A 15,837-nucleotide genomic window follows, 5' to 3' on the forward strand; every position below is an offset into this window, starting at 1 on the left:
GTTGAGGTACTTTCCATCTATACCCATTTTACTGAGGGTTTTTATCATAAATGGGTGTTGGATCTTGTCGAATGCTTTCTCTGCATCTATTGAGATGATCATGTGGTTTTTGGTTTTCATTTTGTTAATGTAGTGTATCACGTTGATTGACTTGTGGATGTTGAACCATCCCTGTGTCCCTGGTATAAATCCCACTTGATCATGGTGTATAATCTTTTTGATGTATCGCTGTAATCGGTTTGCCAAAATTTTGTTGAGGATTTTTGCATCTATGTTCATCAGTGATATCGGCCTGTAGTTCTCCTTCTTTGTGTTGTCCTTGTCAGGTTTGGGGATCAGAGTGATGTTGGCTTCATAGAATGTGTTAGGGAGTTCTCCATCTTTCTCAATTTTCTGGAACAGTTTGAGGAGAATAGGTATTAAGTCTTCTTTGAATGTTTGGTAGAATTCTCCAGAGAAGCCGTCTGGTCCTGGACTCTTGTTTTTGGGGAGGTTTTTGATTACCGTTTCTATTTCCTTACTTGTGATTGGTCTATTCAGATTCTCCATTTCTTCCTGATTCAGTTTGGGGAGATTGTAGGAGTCTAGGAATTTGTCCATTTCTTCCAGGTTGTTCAATTTGTTGGCATATAGTTTTTCATAGTATTCTCTTATGATCTCTTGTATTTCATTGGTATCTGTTGTGATTTCTCCTCTGTCATTCCTGATTTTATTAATTTGCGATTTCTCTCTTCTTTTCTTGGTGAGTCTGGCTAGGGGTTTGTCAATTTTGTTAATTCTTTCGAAGAACCAACTCTTTGTTTCATTGATCCTTTCTATTGTCTTTTTTGTTTCAATATCGTTTATTTCTGCTCTTATTTTTATTATTTCCCTCCTTCTACTGACTCTGGGCCTTGTTTCTTCTTCTTTTTCTAGTTCTGTTAGGTGTCGTTTGAAGTTGCTTACGTGAGCTTTTTCTTGTTTAGTGAGGTGAGCCTGTATTGCGATGAATTTCCCTCTTAGGACTGCTTTTGCTGCATCCCAAATGATTTGGTATGTCGTGTTCTCATTTTCATTTGTCTCCAGATAATATTTGATTTCTTCTTTAATTTCTTCAATGATCCATTGTTTGTTGAGAAGCGTGTTGTTTAGTCTCCACATTTTTGCACCTTTCTCTGCTTTTTTCTTGTAGTTGATTTCTAGTTTAATAGCGTTATGATCAGAAAAGATGCTTGATATTATTTCAACTCTCTTGTATTTATTGATGTTTGCTTTGGTTCCCAAAATATGGTCAATCCTTGAGAATGTTCCATGTGCACTTGAGAAGAATGTGTAACCTGCTGTTTTTGGATGAAGTGTTCTATATATATCTATTAAGTCCATCTGGTCTAATTTTTCATTTAATTCTATTATTTCCTTGTTGATTTTCTGTCTGGATGTTCTGTCCATTGGTGTTAATGGTGTGTTGAGGTCCCCTACTATTATTGTATTGTTGTTGATGTCTTCTTTTAGTTCTATTAAGAGTTGCTTTACAAATTTTGGTGCTCCTGTGTTGGGTGCGTATATATTTATAAGTGTTATGTCTTCTTGGTGGAGAGTCCCTTTTATCATTATATACTGTCCCTCTTTGTCTTTCTTTATCTGTTTTGCTTTGAAATCTACCTTGTCTGATATTAGTATAGCGACACCTGCTTTCTTTTGTTCATTATTAGCTTGGAGTATTGTTCTCCATCCCTTCACTCTGAGTCTGTGTTTGTCTTTGGGGCTGAGGTGTGTTTCCTGGAGGCAGCATATTGTTGGATCTTGTTCTTTGATCCATCCTGCCACTCTGTGTCTTTTGATTGGGGAGTTCAATCCGTTTACATTTAGAGTGATTATTGAGACGTGGGGGCCTACCACTACCATTTTGTGTCTTGTTTTCCGGTTTTCTTCAGTTTCCTTTGTTTCTCGTCCCATGGTTTAATCTGTTCTGATGTAGAGCTGCTACTCTCTGTTGTTGTCCTTCTACTTATCTCCTCTGCTCTTGGTTTTGTAGCCCCTTTCCTTTTTTGGATTTTTCAGGAATGAGGGTTTTCCTGAGGATTTCCTGAAGAGGAGGTTTTGTGGCAATGAACTCCCTTAATTTTTGTTTATCTGGGAAAGTTTTTATTTCTCCATCGTATTTGAAGGATATTTTCGCTGGGTAGAGAATTCTCGGCTGTAGGTTTTTGTCCTTCAGATTTTTGAATATATCATTCCACTCTCTTCTAGCCTGTAAAGTTTCTGCTGAGAAATCTGCTGATAGCCTGATGGGGGTTCCTTTGTAGGTTAGTTTCTTTTGCCTGGCTGTCCTTAATATTTTCTCCTTGTCGTTGACTTTTGCTAGCTTCACTACTATATGCCGTGGAGTTGGTCTTCTTGCATTGATAAAGTTTGGAGATCTATTGGCTTCTGTCACCTGAAGATCCATCTCCCTCACCAGATTTGGGAAGTTCTCAGCCATTATTTCTTTGAATAGGTTTTCTGCCCCTTTCTCCTTCTCTTCTCCCTCTGGTATACCTATAATCCTTACGTTGCATCTCCTAATTGTGTCTGATAATTCTCGGAGAGTTTCTTCATTTCTTTTAAGTCTTGCTTCTCTCTCCTCCTCTGCCTGCAACAATTCTATATTGCCATCTTCCAAATTGCTAATTCTTTCCTCCATATTATCGGCCCTACTGTTCAGAGCATCTAGATTTTTCTTAATCTCCTCTATTGTGTTCTTCATTTCCAGTATTTCTGTTTGGTTCTTCTTTATCGTATCAAACTCTTTTGTGACATAGCTCCTGAACTCGTTGAGTTGTCGGTCAGAATTCTCTCTTAACTCAGTGAGTATTTTAATGATGGCTGTTTTGAAGTCATCATCATTTAGGTTATATATCTCATTTTCTTTGGGATTGTTTTCTGTGTATTTGTTACTTTCTTTCTGTTCTGGAGATTTAATGTATTTTTTCATATTGCTTGATGATGTTGATTTGTGCCTCCGCATGGAGATAGAGTTTAGTTGCTCCTTTCACTTGTTTCAGCTGCTGCAGTGGGGGGAGCAGCTGTTTATACTTCACCAACCAGGAACCCTGTCCGTAGTTGCTAACTGGGCCTGGGCCCCTCTTCGTAGCCACAGTGGCCCTTTGGATTCCCTCCTCTGCCGTGGGGGCCGTCACGGGGGGCTTCAGGCTGCAGGTGCCTACTGTTGTTGCCCACCTAGATGCGCTCTCTCCTTGGGGTCTGCAACGGTGTTATGGGCTTTTCCAGCGGCCAGGGGTGGGATCACTTTTATTTGTCGCTCGGTTGCTGTCGGCACCCACCAAATCTCACTTGTCCTCTATGGGTCGCAGGAGAGCTATTGGCATCTTCTACAGTCTGTGGTTAGTACACCTAGCTATGCTGCTTTTGCCCTGGGGTCTTCCAGCCTTGTGGCTGGCGGCTGGGTGCCTTCTACTGGTGCTGTGCAGAGGCTTTCCCTAAGGCTTCTGTGAGCCTTTAGGGTTTCCCCCTAGGCTACTAAGCTGGGTCTCTGGAACTCTCTCCAGCCCCAGTCCTCTCCGAGATCTCCGGCAATCCCTAGCCTCACTGGGTGGGCAACGGCAGCTGGGGGTCGCCCCGCCCTCTGGGCTTCTCTCCGGGCCTCTGCCGGGAGCTCTGAATGCTCAGCGTGGCCCCTCTGCTACCGGCAGACAGAGAGTTTTGTCTGCTGCCTGGCGGAGCTCCGGCGCTTCCCCTCCGGGTCGCCGGACCCGCCTTTGAAAGTTCCCCCGCCTCGGTCCTCTCCGAGATCTCCGGCAATCCCTAGTCCCACGGGGCGGGCAACGGCAGCTGGGGGACGCCCCCTTCCTTAGGCTTTTAAGTCTAGCTTATAAATTCTATTTTTATAACTCTAACAAATTTGTCAATTACTTTAAAGAGACTTTTGATTTAAATGGTCCTATTTATAAACATAATGAAATATTTTAGGATCTTTTATACTGCACTTATAAATTTAATATACATTTGATTTCATTAAATAATTGTCTGACTCAATAAATAAAACCTTCCTGAGCACTAAATGATTCTTATAAATATGATATGTTAAATTAAACTTATAATATGTTGAATGTAAAGTTCTCTGAAATAATTGAGTTCTAGATTTAAACTTAATCGCAAGTCTGAGTCAATTAGGCATTTGCACTTTTAAATTGGATTTACAAGGCAGTTACTCTAATATTCAATCATCTTAAAACATAACAAGCATATAAAACACCAAATATGTACATATTCTTTAAGACAACAATACGAATACCATGAGTTTAGTTCCCTTAAATGCTCTTGGGGTTACAAGGCATTTCCCACTCAAGCTATGATTTTCCCATGTAATTATTGCTTGAGGTTGCATAATCACCAAATATTTCAGCCAGGATGCTAACTAAATTCTCAGTGAGGAACAGAATTCTATTTGCAGTTGCTATGTCAGTCATGCCTTAATTTCGGGAGAGCATGGGTCAAATAGCCCAAGGCCCAGACTTTTTTTTTAAAGATTGGCACCTGAGCTAACAACTATTGCCAATCTTATTTTCTTTTTTTAATTTATTCTTCTCCCCAAAGCCCCCCAGTACATAGTTGTATATTCTAGTTATAGGTCCTTCTGGTTGTGCTATATGGGACACCAACTCAGCATGGCCTGATGAGCGGTGCCATGTCCGTGCCCAGGATCTGAATGTGTGAAACCCTGGACCACAGAAGTGGAGTGTACGAACTTAACCACTCGGCCATGGGGCCAGCCCCCAAGACCAAGACTTCTGATTCTTGCCTTAGAGGAGTCTACCCCTCCCACATCACTTGATTGGTTTGTGCATTTCCTTGGCTCTTAAGATATGTAATTGTATTTTCCTTAACTCTCCAAAGAACTTTGAATTTGCTTGATTCCTACATTCTTTTCTTTTTGTCTAGTTTTTATTTATTTTTGTTGTTGTTGTTTCTGTTGTTGAAGAAGATTCACCCTGAGTTAACATCTGTTGCCAATCTTCCTCTTTCTGCTTGAGGAAGATTCACCCTGAACTAAGATCTGTGCCAATCTTCCTCTATTTTGTATGTGGGTTGCTGCCACAACATGGCTGACCAGTGGTGTAGGTCTGTGCCTGGGATCCGAACCTGTGAACCTGGCTGCTGAAGCAGAGCATGCCAAACTTAACCACTAGTCATGGGGCCAGCCCCAGACTCCTACATTCTTTCTTATTCTTAGGATCTCATAACTCTTGTAAGGTATTAAAATGATATTCATTTGAGGGGCCGGCCCTGTGGCAGAGTGGTTAAGTTCATGTGCTCCGCTTCGGTGGCCCAGGGTTCGGATCCTGGGCGTGGACATGGCACCACTCATCAGGTCATGTTGAGGCAGCTTCCCACATGACACAACTAGAAGGACTCACAATTAAAATATACAACTATGTACTGGGGGGATTTGGGGAGAAAAAGCAATTAAAGAGATTATATCTATTTGAATTCTGTGTTTATCTGGCTATTGGTTTACAACTTCCAAGGTAACTCAACTGACATGATTTATGCTAGACAAGTTGCCTGGAAATCATGTGGTTGGGCTCTCAACTCTAGGAGTTCTCTTCTCTCAGAGCAAGCTCTCTGTGGCCTATGACTCTTGTTCCTGTTTAGAGAACAATCATACAACTCACAAAGCTAGCCAATGAAGGAGTTAGTACCCACCAAAGTGGTATGAAAATTACTTTAAACTTAAAACATCTAAACAATTGCAGCCACAGAAAGAAACATTATCTAAACTTAAGTAGAGCCTCTGAAAAATACAACTGCCATTGAGCCCCCTCTGAAACAGTTTCCAGTTTGGGAGAAGACTGACCCTTAGCACAGGGAAGTGCAAATCCAGCTACCATTAGCATCAAAAAGTCTGATAGAACCTTCCATACTTTCCCATTGAAACCGAAACCTCCCCTTTTTCGCTCAGTTGGTATATAAACCTTTACCTCGGGCTGTTTAGTGGGTTACTCCTCATGAGCTCTCCCATGTGCATATATAAATAACCTTGTCTTTTCTCCTGTTAATCTGTTTATTGTCAATTAATTCTCAGGCCCACGACTATTTGAACTTCAGTGGTAGAGGAAAAGTTTTCCTTCCAGCCATGTTGGTGATGAGGATGGGATGGTCGGGACTCCTGCTTGCTCCAGAGACTGCAGCTGAAATCCCAGGACCTCTGACCAAGCTGGCAAAGGCACACTTTTCACCAAACACCAGGATCTCTGCTGAGGGTCCAGTCGAGTGAGGGTGGTAAGAGACTCTGCTTGCCTTTTCTAAAAGGGCCTTTTCAAACTTTAGATTTACAGGAGAAAACTTTTTGGTTAGAACTAGACGTTTGGGTATTATGACGCTTGTTATAGATAGCCATTGTGTCCTGCCCATTTGTCTCAGTCTTTTGTGCTGTTGCTTGTCAGGAGGAGGAGAGTCCCAGGGGAGAACACAGGCACAGGTCGTCTAAGTCTGTTGTTTGAGCCAGCCTCACAGACTACCGAGTTTACAGTTCTCGTCAGACTGGTGTCCACTTAGACAAACTTTGCTGTGGGTCACCAAGAAAACTGGATGAGATTCTCCTTCCAACCTGACTTTGTGTCCTGAGAGCTTGGCTTGGATTCAGAGAGGCCAGTCTCTCCAGTTTTCCACCTGCCGTGTGGCACGACAGATTGTTGCTCTCAGGAGGTTCATTTTATGCCTAATCCTACATAATCTCAGCCCATAAGGATCCTTGTTGTCTCTTTCCTCATTGCCTTTGTAGTGCCAAGAATTCCCATCTCAGTGTCATGGGTTAGTGGGTCTGTGACTGGAGATGTCTCATCTTTGTAGGAGATTGGAGACACAAATACCTAAACACCCTTCTTACTACTGTGGCAATGAGAGTCCTTGCTTTCTTTCTGTCTTTAGATATGGCAGCTGCATCTTCTGTGCCCTCTTTGGGGACATGTCTTGTGTCCATGTTTAAGCCATAAGGAAGCTTTTTGGTTTAAGTCACATTTGGAATGAGTGTGCTCTCTGAAGTTGAGTTAGAGCCCAGGATTCTTTGTTTGGAATATACTTCTTGGGCTGCAAGTCCTTCCTGAACTTTTTTTGGTGACCTCTCTGTTCTCCCTACTTGCCTCTAGGGGAAAGTTCTCAGTTGACTGAAAGCCTCCCCCCTTCTCCAACCCCTGCTGACTACGTGCCCCACCACTGTGGTGCTAGCTATCCTCTTCTATTCCTATTGGCATGATTTTACTAAGGATAATTTGGAACTTCAATGATACCATTGAGAAACAAGATCTCTCCCAATTGGCTCCTCTAAGATCTCTCCCTTCTTATTGTCTCCCCTCCTCCTTTGACCACTTTTGATCTTCCCTTCAGCTCCTTCGATACATCCGCCTTCAAACTCTCACCTCCTTCATCGCTCTGCTCACCACTGCCAGACCTTTGCCTTCCTACTCCAGCCCTTCATCTCCCTGTAGTCACTCAAGCTTTAGGCCCTACCCCATATCAGGAGCTCTTGAGGGACTCAGGGACCCCCAAAAGCAACCACTTGAAGCTAAAAAGACTAATTAGAAACAGACTGGATACTTTATCCACTTGGATGAGTTTCAGAAACATTCAGACAGCTGCTTGATGTATCCTCAGTCCCTTGCCTAAAACTTGGTCCACAGCCTCCATAAGATTACAAATTGGGCAAAAGAAAATCTTAAGTCTCCCCCATAAATATTGACAGGAAGTTTTTTTGTTTGTTTGTTTTAAAGATTGGCACCTGAGCTAACAACTGTTGCCAATCTTCTTTTTTTTTTTTTCTTCCCAAGTCCCCCCAGTACATAGTCGTATATTTTAGTTGTGAGTCCTTCTGCTTGGGGCATATGGAACACCGCCTCAGCATGGCCTGACGTGCAGTGCCATGTCCGCACCCAGGATCCAAACCAGCGAAACTCTGGGCCACCGAAGCAGCGTGTGCTAACTTAACCACTCGGTCATGGGGCCGGCCCCTGACAGGGAGTTTTGACACTCATATTGAGCAGGTAACCTCAAGTTGTCCCGTCTTCCAGAAACATATTCAGATAAAAATGTAAAGTGGAGCAAAGACAAGAATCAATTCGTAGGTAAACTGATGAATTTTGTATTACTGTGTTTATGCCTAACTCATGGCTAAAATTTTAGACTGAAAGCCATAAGATCTCTATTTGCATCTGTCTGTATGTTTATATATAGGTGATATTTTCCCACCTGTGGGTGGTATTGCCAAATTGAGTTATAAAATCCCTTAAAGGAGCTCCGTTCTAATTGGCTTAGAGAGCTAACAACACCCATATAAATTTAAATATTCTTAATGCTCCCAGAAGTATCAGGACTAACCCAAATGTTTTTCAAGTTCATGTGATTTGGGTAATCTTTGGTAAATAAGACTATTTTGATATTGTTGGTGATGCGGGGACGGCGAGCCGAAGAGTCGAAAGAAAGATTTCTTGGACTCTCGAGGTCTGGCAGTAGTGCTCTTTTATTTAGAGAATAGTACGGAATAGCATGGGGACAGGACCCACAGGCAAGAGGAGCTGCTGCCCTGAATTGAGGGTTAGGGCTAAATTTATAAGGCATGGGTACGTGACTTATTTTTACGGGAAAAAGAAAAGATGATGTAAAAAGTCATTAAATGATTTCAGTGCAGATGGGGTCTGGTTATTGTGCGGTCGTATAACTTTAGATACAAATCTGGTTATACAGATTTGCATGTAGGTGAGGATGCCCTGGGCTTCTCTCCCTGGGGCAGCCTTAATTCACATGAGTTGGTTTAATAAAAAAGGTATGTCTTCTGAGTTATCAGCATTAAGCATAGCACAAGCATACATTTTATCCTACTTGGGTTTGCTAGTCAAATAAATTTATATCTGCTAGATGTTTAAGATTACAAAATTATAAATTCAACTTAAAGAGCAAAGTACAGGGGCCGGTCCTGTGGCATAGTGATTAAGTTCATGCGCACTGCTTCAGTGGCCTGGGGTTCACAGATTTGAATCCCGGGCACAGACCTAGGCACCACTCATCAAGCAATGCTGTGGAGGCATCTCACATACAAAATAGAGGAAGATTGGCACAGATGTTAGCTCAGCGACAATCTTCCTCAAGCAAAAAGAGGAAGATCGGCCGCAAATATTAGCTCAGGGCCAACGTTCCTCACCAGAAAAAAAAAAGAACAAAGCACAAGTAAAGATTCAATAAAAAATGAGTTGTTTGATATACCTGATCTCATGTATATTAAACACAACAAAAAACAAACATGTATTTAACTTTTTTAGGTTCTTTGCTTTTGTGATTTTTTGATACTTGCCTAAATGCATGTGTTGAAGATTAGTTAACAGGAAAATAACTTGAGATGATGGCTACCTTTGTTTAATGTCTTATGAAATTTTCATAAATACTCCAAGCATGATTGTTAAGAATACAGGTACTAAGTTAATATAAATGGGATAACAGTTTTATACATGAACTTTTCAAGAATAATTCTGTTTTATAACACATATGCCTTAAAATAGTTTCCAAAATCTTTTTAGTGACTTGCAAACTTAGAGTTAGACTAAGTCAAGTAATTAATATTCATTAAGGGCTGACCCCATGGCTGAGTGATTAAATTCATCCATTCCACTTTGGTGGCCCAGGGTTTGCCCGTTTGGATCCTGGGTGTGGACCTATGCACCACTCATCAAGCCATGCTGTGGCAGCATCCCACACAAAAGAACTAGAATGACCTACAACTAGGATACACAACTATGTACTGGGGCTTTGGGGAGAAAAAAAAGAAAGAGGAAGATTGGCAACAGATGTTAGCTCAGGATGAATCTTCCTCAGCAAAAAGCATACCTTAAGAAAAATAGATAGTCATTAAAAATCTAGATCATTTCTATGCAAGAAACTCCTGAAATATTCATTATTCAACATAAGTTTAAGTTTACATAATTTTGGTTTCTTTTTTTTACAGAGAAACTAAAGATATTTGGGTGTAATAACTTGTTCTTTTTTTTTTTTAAAGATTTTATTTTTCCTTTTTCTCCCAAAGGCCCCCAGTACATAGTTGTGTATTTTTAGTTGTGGGTCCTTCTAGTTGTGCCATGTGGGATGGAGCCTCAGCATGGTTTGATGAGCAGTGCCATGTCTACACCCAGGATTCGAACTGGCGAAACCCTGGGCCACCGAAGCAGAGCATGCGAACTTAACTACTCGGCCACGGGGCGGGCCCCTAAGCATGTTCTTTTTGCCACATTGAAGAATTGTATTATGAGGATGAATAAAATTTGAGATGGTATATTCATAAACCTTGCTGGTCTGCTACAGAATACTGATATACGACATATAATTCACAATTGTCTACTTAGTTTTCTTTGTAAAAGAAAAGTTACTAATGATAAAAATTAATTATAATCAATATATATAAATGAAACTACTGGAAATAATAAGAGTAAAGGGAAGCAAGTTCATATGAAAAGTACACAAGGAATACAGGATGTGCTTTTGTTAAGGAAAAAAACAGAGTGATTTTGTTTTAAAATAAAATGACTGGTTGTTCCAGAATGAGAGAGAATGGAAGAGTAGAGAAAGCTTGAAGAGGTATAAAAAGTTGTAGAAAGTTTCTGTAAAACAATTTTATGTTGGGTGGTCAAAGCTGCCTAAGGTTGGATGGGTTTATTTATAAGATTTTTACGAATGAGCTTTAGTATTAATAGCACCCAAATACAGAACTAGAGTTTAGTTTTCTCTCTCTGTTAAAATGGCAAAGTTTCCTTGGATTATTGGCCTGTTCTTAATAAGAGATCATAAAAGGGTTTTCTTTACCTTTTAAGTAATCCACCTGGGAAACAAAGCTTCTGTGTCTTAGAATAATTCCCTCTGTTGTCTTTATCATGTCTTTGATTATTTAAGAGAATCAAGATTTCTTGCTTTTAAAAGAGCTAAGGTTCTTCTTATAATCATGTTACCTCCTATATTTACTTTTGAGATTTTTATCATCTCATTGGTTAAATACGTAACTGAGTGTTGCTTCACAGGGACCTACAATCCTATTTAATCAAGTCTTCAAACCTTTAGGCATTTTGACAACTTTTGATATTTTGCTTCCCAAAATCAGATCCTACGTGAAATCTTGATCTCAAATTGACTTTGCAATTTCCCAGAGGCCTCCTGGAAAATTTTAAAGAGTTTGTTCTTTCACCTTGTTAAAAGAGAAATGTTCAAAATAATTGGGTTTATTTGATATATTTAATTGCATGAAAGCATCGTCAAATATGAAGAGAAGCTTAACCTTCCCTAGGTTATATTTGAATGGGTAAATATTATTAATATAAATAGTTCAGAATTATACAATATTCCTAGAAATTTGTCAATATCCTGTCTATGACATGTCCTGGTACTGCCTTGACTGATATTAGAAAAACAATAACAGTATAACCTTATCAGCCACATCTCCAGTTATTATTTAAAATGTTGTATGTCACAAAGCAACCAAATTTCCTTGTCAAAATGCATGATTTTTTATAATGAACTCTCATCAGATCTTTACCTGTGACCATTTTAAGTCTTTTGTCATTTGCAAAGAGTTATTGTTTTACTCTCACGCTTCCTGAAAGCCTTTGCAATCAGCTATAGGCTGGTATGCTTATCATTGACTAAAGAGGGCTGTCTGGGAGATCCATAAAAAGGACTATGCTGGAGGTACAGGCTTCTGATGGCATTGCTTAAATGACTTTGTGATCACACCACTGACCTGAGTAGGAATTGCCAGAACTCTAGTGGACAGGCTGATGGGTTCATGAAACCACCAACCCAGGATCAAGCAGAACAAGGAATAATTACATGGGACTAAATGAACTGGCGAAGGAGAATTATGGCTTTTGTTTGGAACATTGCTGTTTTCTTTAATGTTCTGTTTTCTGGATTTAAGGAATCTCTTTCTCTTTCCTCTTATCTGTAACATAACAATTTAACAGATTATACCTTTGTAAACAGAAATGAAACATTTATCTTTCTCTTTGCCTGATTTACTCCAGAATTCAGAAACTCTGAGTATTCTTATTTTCATGGAAATATAATTATTTGCATAAGTTGAGCAAGACTCTTCCTCCCTACAACAGGACATAACTGGAAACATGGGACATAGAACCAAGACTTTGCCTGGAATGGCGTATTTGAGAATGATGTGCATGGAATCAAATACATCCAGACAGTTTTAAGGAACTAAGGTGACTTTATGGAGTCAATGCCTACAAATTCCTCTTGGAAAAACCAGCCTGGCTTATGAAGTACCCAGTCTTACAGGTGAGTAAGGAAGGTCACCTCTGGGCGGGCCCAGGAAACTTAGGATATTTTGGAGACCTCAAGAAGAGAGGAATTCACCCAAATCCATAAGTATTGAAAGTTCTTGGCTTGGCTTCCTACGCTTGAGAGGCTTTTAAAAGTCCAATCTGAGATTCCTAATGAAAAGCTCTAGCAAAGCAAACTTAAAAAGGCCTATGTGGCCAATTACCCTTCTTGCCGTATTTATGGAGATAATCAGGCCAAACTCAATGAGACTAGATTTATTTTGCAAACAAAAATAATCTCTCTTTGATTATTCTTGATCAAAAGGGTGGCGGGGTGACCATAGAGGTAAATTTTATGTTTCACTGGGAAACTATAAACCACCCTTGTGGGTTATCAGATTCGAGTCCTCTTCCTTGTCCTTGAAGTTTTATTATCTACCTGTAAACTGGGCTGGATCTTGCCATCTTGCACATTTTGTCAGTCCTTACCAAAATCTCAATTCTTCTAATTTCCTTCAATATCTGCAATCTTCCAAATTAACATTTCCAATTTTTCTCCTACCGTCCTGACTTGGTGTCACCAAAAACTAAAACCCGACTGCCCAGATCCTTGTTGGTATCTAAGGTTGTCTCGAAGCTGCCCTTCTTCCGAAGCCCTGCAAAGCTGGGAGACCTGATGTAAACTTCAAAGGACTCATCACCACAACAGTTTGGACTGTGTCTTCCATGTTCTGCTGTGGGAAATAATCATGACTGTGGCTCTGATGTCTACACCATCACCAGAAAACATTCAAACTGTAAATCAGAAAATCCATCAAATTGCCACTGCTGTCCTCACTCCACCGTCTAAAGATGCTTTGAGCACAACTAGAAATCTTCTTGACTGGCTGCACTCTGGACTCAAAAACTGAGTTTATAGTCTGCTCCAACAATTAATATTTATTTTTCTTATTGTTTCCATAGAAATACCCTTTGGTAAATGTTCAGGACTGGGAGACTGGTTCAACAAAATATAAAGCAATGTGTTTAGATTTGTTCTTTTTTTCTTGTTCATATAATCTATGTTCTTTTTTCCCTCCGTAGATCTCTTACCTCACAACTTCTAACCAGAACAATCAACCCACCTCCTTGTTTGTGAAACATCCCTACATGATGGACCTGTATCATTCCCACCCTCACTTTACACGCCTTTTGCATATCATTTCCTGCTGTAATGAAGCTCCATGAGGGCAGGGATTTATTTTCTAATAATCACTGATCTATCACTTAGAACACTGCTGGTTCATAGTAGGGCTCAGTAAGTGTTCAGTGAATAGACGGATGAAGGAAGGAAGGAAAGAAGGAAGAAAGGAAGGAAGGAAATCAGTTACTAGATTGGAAACTCTATTAAAACTATGTGTGAATGCTTTAAAAATTTTATCCCAATGAATAATAAGAAGTCCATCATTCTTTCATCATGAAAAGGTCTTAATCAATTTCCCCCACACCTGTTATGATAGGGAACCATAAACTAATGGAATGATGATGCATCTAACAACCTGACAAAGAAGGAGTCTCTGTGTTCTCTTCAGTCAGACTTTCTTTTAGACAGTGTCTTAGTCTGCTCGAGCTGCCATTACAAAATACCATAGCCTAGGTGTCATAACAACAGAAATTTATTTCTCATAGGTCTAGAGGAAGTTCAAGAATAAGGTGCTGGCTTATTCATTCCTGGTGAAAGCGCTCTTCCTGGCCTGTAGATGGCCATCTTTTTGCTGTGCTCACATGGCCTTTCCTCAGGCATGCATATGAGGGGAGAGGGAGAGAAGGAGAGAGAGAGAGATCTTTCTCTTCTTGTAAGGACACTAATCCTATCATGGGGACCTCACCCTCCTGACTTCATCTAACCCTAATTACCTCCAAAGGCCCCACCTCCAAATGCTATCACATTGGGTTTAGGGCATCAACATATGACTTTTGTAGGGACAAAGCATTCAGTCCATAAGACAGGCTGCATGACAGAATGACAGAGCACACACAGAGTCCCTAAGACTGGATGGGGGGCTAAGATCTAGGTTCTCACTATCAGATCTGTTATTGAATGACTTCGACCTTAAACAAGTCACAGTTTTCTTGGATCTCAATTTCTTCACCCAAAAATAAGGGAGTTGAAAAAGATAGTTTCCAGGATTTCTTCCAGCTATCACATTCTGTAGTTTTCTTCATTCAGGCCCTGAAGTTGTACATTTATGCGATATTTTGCCTCATTATCTTTAGATATCCTACTAGAGAAAAGAATGATAGGGCTATTTGAAGAATGTAGGTGGGCAGTATGCACCCTAAGGAGCTGAAAGAGATAGAATAGGAAACAGGACAGGCAGTGGCTGAAAGCAGCCGTCTGTGCAAAGGATCTGTCTCAGAGGCGAGGAGTCAGTGAGCAGGCCAGCTCGAAGGCCAGGCACAGCGCCAGGACGGTGGAATGGATGAGCCTCTCTGAAGCTGTCTATATGAAGAGTGACTGTGTCATCAGATACATTGGGACTAGAAAAAAGGGCAAACCAATGGGTACTTTATTTATTTAGTGGCTGTCTTATCTCTCCTGGCTTTTTTATTTATTGCCTGTCTTTTATTTCTCCCAGAATCTTCCCCCTCACTGAAATCTCTATGAGAAGAGTTGTTGGTAGAGAGTAGGCACCCAATAAATATTCATTAAATAAATAAAAGATGGCAGGGTCTCCATCAAAGCAACATTCATACATTGTTTGGAAAGTAATTACTGTAAGAAACACATTATTTTTTTCACATAGGACCCAGTTCTTTCTTTTCTCTTTCTTTCTTTTCTTCCTTCCTTCCACCTATCTATGTAATTGAAACAAAAGTTTCATGAAACAAATCTTACTCTTGCTAGACACAATGCATTCTGGAATTTTTATCTTCTATTTTCTTTTAAAAAACATTCTGGCCCTGACCTACTCTACTCATTTAGCCACCTCAGAGGGAGGGGGGAGGGGCCCGCCATGGGTGTGATGGAGTTACCCCAAGCTGGAAGTGGATATTGCCGGCTGTCCCAGCTCAGTGGCGCTAGTCACAGCCTCCCCCCTGCTTCGTTCCGATTCTCTGCTCTGCAAGGAGGCTCAGGACTTTAAGGAGCTTTCTTCATAGTTTTGCCTTCAGGGAATGAATGTGCCAATCAGCAAACATGAGAATCTGTCCCACTGTTATTTCTATCAATTAATTGATATTCTATTTTAATTAATCAATTAATATTAATTGATATTTCATTTTGTGCACCTATCTTTTGTGATTTTATTAGTGTGAGTCAGATCTGAGAAACCATGCACCTCTGGATGCCCTGACAACATCATGACTCTGCAAAGAACGGGCCTCAGACTGGACAGAGAGCTGCCAGCTCTGTGATGCTGTAAGGGGAACCCTCCTTTTGGCAGAGTCTAATGCCTACAGCACTTTGTAAAGACAGCAAAGATCTTTTTGGATGCTGGCACCGACTGTATGGTGAAATCCTTTGTAAACCTGTGTAAGCCTCTCTCTATTTACCCAAATAAGAATGTTTGAG

The 15,837-nt window shown here is 40.4% G+C and overlaps 1 long non-coding RNA gene across 1 annotated transcript in view; it reads left to right on the top strand.

Moving 5' to 3' along the window:
* The window catches only part of LOC139084831 (uncharacterized), a 29,846-nt gene extending 14,251 nt beyond the window's left edge, over nt 1-15,595 (top strand). Inside the window, exons 3-5 of the long non-coding RNA XR_011542619.1 lie at nt 6,065-6,261; nt 12,117-12,300; nt 12,891-15,595. This is a non-coding gene — a long non-coding RNA (uncharacterized lncRNA). The remainder of the gene's footprint in view (nt 1-6,064; nt 6,262-12,116; nt 12,301-12,890) is intronic.
* The last annotated feature ends 242 nt before the right edge of the window (nt 15,596-15,837 follow it).

Source organism: Equus przewalskii, chromosome 7 (genome assembly GCF_037783145.1).
Source record: "Equus przewalskii isolate Varuska chromosome 7, EquPr2, whole genome shotgun sequence".
Taxonomy (NCBI): Eukaryota; Metazoa; Chordata; class Mammalia; order Perissodactyla; family Equidae; genus Equus; species Equus przewalskii.